The sequence below is a fragment of the Lampetra fluviatilis genome, chromosome 9, assembly GCF_964198595.1.
Source record: "Lampetra fluviatilis chromosome 9, kcLamFluv1.1, whole genome shotgun sequence".
In the NCBI taxonomy this organism is placed as follows: domain Eukaryota; kingdom Metazoa; phylum Chordata; class Hyperoartia; order Petromyzontiformes; family Petromyzontidae; genus Lampetra; species Lampetra fluviatilis.
Genome location: NC_136283.1, coordinates 2,827,980 through 2,834,998, shown reverse-complemented (window position 1 = coordinate 2,834,998; position 7,019 = coordinate 2,827,980). Strand labels below are relative to the sequence as shown.

The 7,019-nt window shown below is 42.3% G+C and overlaps 1 long non-coding RNA gene across 1 annotated transcript in view; it reads right to left on the bottom strand.

The window, feature by feature from the left end:
- Window positions 1–859: 859 nt before the first annotated feature.
- Window positions 860–7,019, bottom strand: part of LOC144934127 (uncharacterized) — a 65,164-nt gene continuing 59,004 nt past the window's right edge. Inside the window, exons 2-3 of the long non-coding RNA XR_013637135.1 lie at window positions 2,361–2,447; window positions 860–1,379 (exon numbers count right to left, since the gene is read on the bottom strand). This is a non-coding gene — a long non-coding RNA (uncharacterized LOC144934127). The remainder of the gene's footprint in view (window positions 1,380–2,360; window positions 2,448–7,019) is intronic.

The following is a 7,019-nucleotide window of genomic DNA, read 5'->3' as shown; positions in this document are numbered from 1 at the left end:
TTACGGGACATGACCTGACCTGGAGAGCGGACAATAGCATTTAATGGGTTGGATCGTGGTAATTGCTCACTTATAATTGACAGATGTCGTAATTACATTTTACGAATCATCAACATCAATACTGCCCATTAAATGAAATAATCGTTTAATCGTCATCATCATAATTATCGCAGTGCTACGGATCTATTAAAATATGTTTCGTAATTATTCTGCTCTTAACTTGAGAACCAAACGTAGAACAATGGATGAGAGCCTCTGTTTACACTCCAGCCTTCCCGTGCATATGGTTCTTGTAGCTTGATGGCGAACAAAGTTAGATTCTTGATTATGTATTAACTATATAAATATTCATGTTTAATTCATCCATTTAAAATCCACCAATAAATTAAGGCCTCTTCACCGCCTTCTCTGTCAGTTTTTTTTTTGTCGCACCAACAATTAGCACCGTTGGCTACGTACGGTGCGAAAGAAGTTCAGCAAACATTTCAGTCGTAGGTTGTTTATTTTTTACAGATACCTTGCTTTACCATGCCGGTCAGGGCGGGTTAGTGAAAGAGGGGAGGGGGGTGAAGGAGCTTTTCTGACATCAGTCATCACCGATTAGCCGGATATTCAACTCTGGTTGCCAGGATTCCCTCGTTGATTGTGCAGTGTGCCAACCGCCCCTCTCTCATCCCTGATCGACTGTGCGCTGACCAACTCTTATCCATCGTCACCACACATTGAGAATGGAGCCGTCTTTTTTTTTTGGTCGAAACGCTCCTCGCACATATATTCCAGGAAGAAATCATATTTCTGTCAGCTTTCATTTTAAAAAAAAAAACTTTCTCGCGCTCAGAGACCGCATTTATGGGGGAAAGCGGTTAAAAACGGAACCCTATTTTTTACATTTTGCCACGAGGAACAAAAGCTTCAAACGGTTCCCCAAGACGGCCAAACACACAGCCCCCTAATTTCAGTGTCGCATTGCTGCTGAGCGTTCAACGCATGTTCGTTTGGAGACCAGCTTTCGCTCGCCCGGCCTTGGTGAAAACGTGCAAAGTGCAGCTCCGCATATCTAATTATAAACACAGCGCGGCCAACAAATGTGGAGTCCCATCTGCACATCTTGGCTTGGCCTCGATGCTAATTCGGAGGGACCGCTGCGGGGACGATTGCGCAATCGGCGATGGGGAGGGGTGAGGGGGGGGGAGTTGAGCGTTTGGCAACTGGGAGTCCGATCGACTGGTATGAGAATCAAAACACTGTGGTGAGGCCGAGATGGTCACAGGAACGCCCCCCCCCAGCGTTTTCACGCGTTACGGCGCGTATCTGCAACTTGGCCACGTGTTTTTTTTACTGCAGCAGTTGAACAAACAAGCTGGCAGCTCCAAACGTTCCTGCACGCGAGAGCAGAAAAAAAAACGATGAAACCGAAACATTAGCGAATGCCTTTATAATGTAATGCTTTCGTATAGTTTATTTTTCTTTGCTTAAAAAAAAAATTCTAATTGCCGTCAAGCTACACCGTGCATAAATGTGGAGGGGGGAAAATATTCCACATTTTAATTATAAAATGGTTGTCACATTTATAAATATATGTTAGTGTTATTCCATATTATATAAGCTTTGAGTCTGCACTTCAATGTAAGGTACGTATTTAGTGACATTACTTACGTTTAATTAATATACATTGCAGCATGTAATTCCAAAATGCAATGTAAAATGTTTACTTTATTGAGTTATGAATCTAACATGAACTCTCAGGTGAGTCTGTAAGGTATGTGCTTGAGTCACACTGCCAATTCCTAGGAGGACTTAAAGGCAATGGAGATTTAAATAATAATACCACAAATTGTTTGAAATTAGTGACATCTCAGTTGTGCCAAGAGCAAAGGTTATTAAATTGGAGGTAGCCTACAGTTGTTCCATTAATTCTGGCATGTTTATAATGCTTTCAAAAGGAACCAGACAGAAAAGTAATAAGCATTGTGGCTGTACAGTAAATTAATTCGTAGTAATAGTACTTTTAAAAAAACTTTGTCATTATTTTTAAATAATTATTTAAAAAATGCACACTTAATTAAATTTTAATGTTGATTTGTTATGTACTTGCGACCAATCTATAATAGTAGGGGTGGTTATTTGCGCTTTTAGTATTTAAAAAAAAACACACATTTAGGGCTAGAAAAACATGGAATTTATTTATTCAATTTCATCTCCATTTAGAAACGGATGAGATTGCTCACTATTCCAAGGGGTATAAACCACGCAAATAAATCGTGGATTTTTTTTTCGCCCATAACAACTTAACGCAATGTTCAAATGTGTGCGTCCGGTTGTGATGCCAGCACATAGTGCTCTGCTGTTGGGAACATCACCAGAGTCGTCAATGTCCACCTGATGTTTGGACGTCCCTCCTCCTCCCCTCGCTCTGTGCTCGCTACAAGACCTCGACCACCCGACTCCTTGCGAACAGAGAAACAAGTTGCGACAATGGGTGTTGTAGTTAGCCACTTTTCAGTGTCGTGAAAAATACATGCATGGTTTGTGATGATGAGGATAATGAAGAAGACGGGATCATTTATCACTGAACATTTTCCAGATCATTGCTCGACTGGGATAGGTGGCACACGACGAATAGCCATAGCCATAGTGAGAGGTCTACTGAATGTGGTGTGCCGGAATATGAAAGTATTTTGTCCAGTTTGCTGACCGAAACAGACCCATCTGAAATTACGTCCCAGTGATGAGCTATTTCAATACAATGATCCAAAATAAATAAAAAAATATTGCGAACACATTCAATGGATCAATTTTTTCTGCACTTAAATGGGAAATGTAGTCAAGAGTTATTTACTTGCAATTGCTAATTGATACAGCTCCTCTCACATTGATCTATCTTAAATACTCTTCGAGGGTACTACAACATTTTGGTTGCGTTATTTACCACGAATATTGCGAAACTTTGGAAATGCGGACCACGTGCTGAGAAATAGCAGGCTTTATTTTCTATGTTTCATTTTATACGGCGCAGTTACAAAGTAGAACAGAGAGGAGTGGAAAAAAAGGCAACCCTCGTTTCGAAATGATTATGGAAAGCGGAACCATTTGAGGAAACGTAAACAAGATTACGCGTAGTATTTATCAGATGAGCCTCTTCCACGGAGCACTGCATTTGCCGGGAAGAAGAGGCCTTTTTACTTTAAACAGGCCATGTGTGAAGAAAGCCTCCTGTTGTTTTGATTTGTCAACGATGCTTACACATAGCTGCCAGTGATTTTCCACTTAAGAAAATATCCTCTTTTTTCAAATTATCTCAATATGCATGGTCCCGACTCAAAATAATAAAAATTAAAAAAATCGCCCGTAAATTACTCATCTCGGAATTGTACAAAACAACCATTGCCAACAATCGCAAAACAAAACTTGGCAGGATCCTCTTGAAAGAGTTATGACACTCAGCGAGGCTTTCCTAGGAAAACAAAAAAATAATACAACTATGTTGTGCAATGAAATAGAAATGCAGCCACATATTGATGCTCTATTAATCCAAATGTTATCGGCGTGTAAATATCAGAAAAGCTCTCCAAATTACAATGTCTCTACCAAAATATAATTAAGCTTCGTCCTGTCTTCGATTTCCTCATGTATTTTCAATAACACGACTCTATAAAAGAATGTAAAAATGCACAAAGTGAAGGAAGACACTTTCCTGGCATTTTGCGTAAAAAATATCCATTATAATGAATCAAAACAATGAAAAAACATATTTTGCAATAACGATCCTTCCTTACGGATATTCCTTTGCACTTAAGATGCAATCCCTGGATCGTAGAGACATAGCAATGAGATCATTTATAGGCAACGTGAACCTCATAGTCTTGGTTGTGCAAATTAAAATAGTCTACATATTTGACAACGTACATTCATACAATCAAATGTAATTATCTTGCACAGTTTTGTGCAAATACTTTCCAGAAGTACTCACATCGGTTCAAATGATTGGCCTCAAATGTAATCATACATGTCAGGACACTCACTCCGTTGGCTAAGCAGCTGTCCAACCAGCTGCAGTAAGGAACATTTTTATTTCACTGCCCCATTCCTTCAGATTCCCCGACACTCCACCGTTTTTACGATAGGGGATCAAAGCAAGGTGCTATTCTGCAACAGCACCCGAGTGTGGTAGCGCATGTCATCCGGCACTTTAGAGGGCAAGGGTCGGCGAATAACATGCATGTTATTATCAAGTACGTATGTAGAACTTCATTTGCACCTTACGTAGGCAACTATGATAATCGGAGGTGCGTGGGAAGGACGAACTAAACGCAAAAAGCAATTCTAAAGAAATGAGCTTTCAATCGAGATTTAAAAGTGCACACGATGTGGTACAGGCGCAGCTCGGCAATTGCTCACTTATGACACACTGCTGTCAGAAGAGCCTCCACAAGATGGAGCTCTGCAGAGACGCAGTCTCGAGAGCAATGTGGCCCTCTCTTCACACACTGCAAAGATGCATACTCTTTGTTTTTTTCGGTAAAGTCACGTAGGTAAAATATATAAAAAAAAATTTTTACTGTAGCTGGAGCAGTCATACCTGATGACGGATGCTTGTGTTGCTTCCGAAACGTCGTGATATAATTTAGTTGTTTTTTCATTTATATATTTAAATATTTTTTACCTACGTGACCTTACCGAAAAAAGCAAAGAGTACATGTAAACCCTGCCAAAAACACCCTGGAACATCAAGGTTTCCTGCTGGGTGGATCGAGGTGGGGCGATTTAATGAGATACCATGCCAGCGGATCAAATCAATCCAGCGGCATCTCAATCGCAAGTCCAGTGTGCTAAGCATTTCCCCAATGGAAGTTTCACAGTTGAACACGTAGGCAGTCGCGATCAATACCAGCCACAAGAGGTTTTTTTTTGTTAAGACCGAAACAAGAGGAGGATTTATTCTTTGGTTCTTTCGGTAAAGTCACGTATAAAGATAAAATAATAAAGTAAATAATAGCATAATACGACGTTTCGATTGCAACACAAGCAATCATCATCAGGTATAAAAGAAATAGCAACAAAAATCTAACCAGAAAACTATAGATAGACATATAAGCAGACAGATATCACAAAGATACACAGAGAGAGAACACGTATCGGCACAAAGAGAGAGGTCGTCTCTATGACGAGGCCTTAAATATAGAGAGGGGGCGGGGGCGGAGAGAGGGAGGGGGCAGAGAAAAAATTAGCATGTCAATGAGTGAATAACTCCTGCAGTCACGAAAGCTCCAAAATTAAGAGGAGGATTTCTCTACAACTATGGCTGTCGCCTGATGATGCTGGTTGTAATTACCAGCGAAACGTCGTACTCGAATTGTAAATGTTGTGGGTTTACTCTCCAACACGTCGGTGTGCTGAACTAGTAACGAATTGGCACGCTTTGTTTACGTGGCAAACCTTGCTAATTGGATGTGCGGTGTGGTGGCGGGTTCAACGACACATTTATATTCACGCACTCTAACCCAAAAAAAAACACCTCCCTTCATGGACGTTTCCAAGATGAGCATTAATTATTTATATCTGAAACTCCCAAATCCACTGAGACTCGGGGGTGGAGAGGTGATGGCTGGTACACCAGAATGGGTTGTGAACCGATCTGGTGTGGAACCCTTTGAGTGATCTCCCGCTACATGAGTGGCGGTTTTCTCTGAGTACCATCAGTTCCCTGCTCACAAGCAAAATACCCTTTGATGGAAATTGGCCAAAGGCATCCCAATGCAAGCAGGACCCTCCCGAAGTGAACTCTTGAGGCTCAGCGAGGCTTTTCTCGATAAATGACCACGCTGACGTAAAATTAAAGCCGCGCTATATACGCACATGCTATAAAAAACTTTTTTTTTTTATAAAATGGGGCACGTGCATATTTATTTACGCAAATGCAAATACATTGCACCGTACGCGTCAGATATTTATTTCAATCGTTACTATAGCAAAACAAAAAAGACGTAATTTGTAGTCGATATAACTCGCTTTTCGGCCTGCACATCTGTGCACTGGGGTACTCTCCAGTGGCGAGGCGGAGACGACAGTCGAATTTGCCATGGAGCGAAACAAGCTCCGAAGACGCTTGTGGAATGGTTCAATTTTCACATGGAACGCTCACCCCTTTGCCCCCCCCCCACACCCCACTGCCCACCCCCCCCCCGTCCTTCCCTTTCCACCTTCCCGTCCTCCCCTTTCCCGTTTCTCCCAATGTGGACACGTGCAGGCACCTTTGTACGTGTGCGTGTAAAAATGGAAAAAAAAAAACTATTTTAAAAGAGTGCGCGAGCGTGAGATGGGATAAATAAATAAATAACGCGGTAAGAAACACACCCTGTAAAACTACTTATGCCTAGCCGAATAGCCCCACGAGACAAAACAGTCTTCTCTCGCTCGCTCCCCCTTTTTTTTTTTACAAACTCCCACTCCAAACAGATGTTTTTTAGTGAATTTCGTGCCTGGGCAAAATTATAGGCAGCGGCATGGACTCAATTAGGTCCTAGCACCGTCTCTAGTTGACTTATGGAAGGATGCCTACCCGCGGACTGTAAATTACTCAGGGTATGAAGTTACATTGCTGATTAGTTTTCCATTCAAGTCCCGCGAATATTTTTTTCGTTTTTTTGTTCCCCGCTAAAAAGGATCCCCCCCCCGCCCGCCCCCCTACCAGCCAAGGTCACTCCCGACTACACGGCCGCCGCTGTGGCCCCACGGTGCCGTGGCTGGTGGCTGCAGCAGAGGAACGTGGCGTTCCCGATGTCCACAGTAGCGCTGGGAGGGAGGAGAGTCAGCGCTTACAACGGCCGCCAAAGCCCCAACGCTCGTGACCGCTGATGGTGCCAGCCCACGGTGCCGGAGGGTGGGGGGGTGCCTTGAGCAGCAATTAATTTTGGTACATCACGTGACTTACATACATTACACGCTGAACAAAATTATGTAAATGATATGATACAGTCGTGTGAAATAATTAAGCTTCCGCTCCTACGGGGGAGACGGAG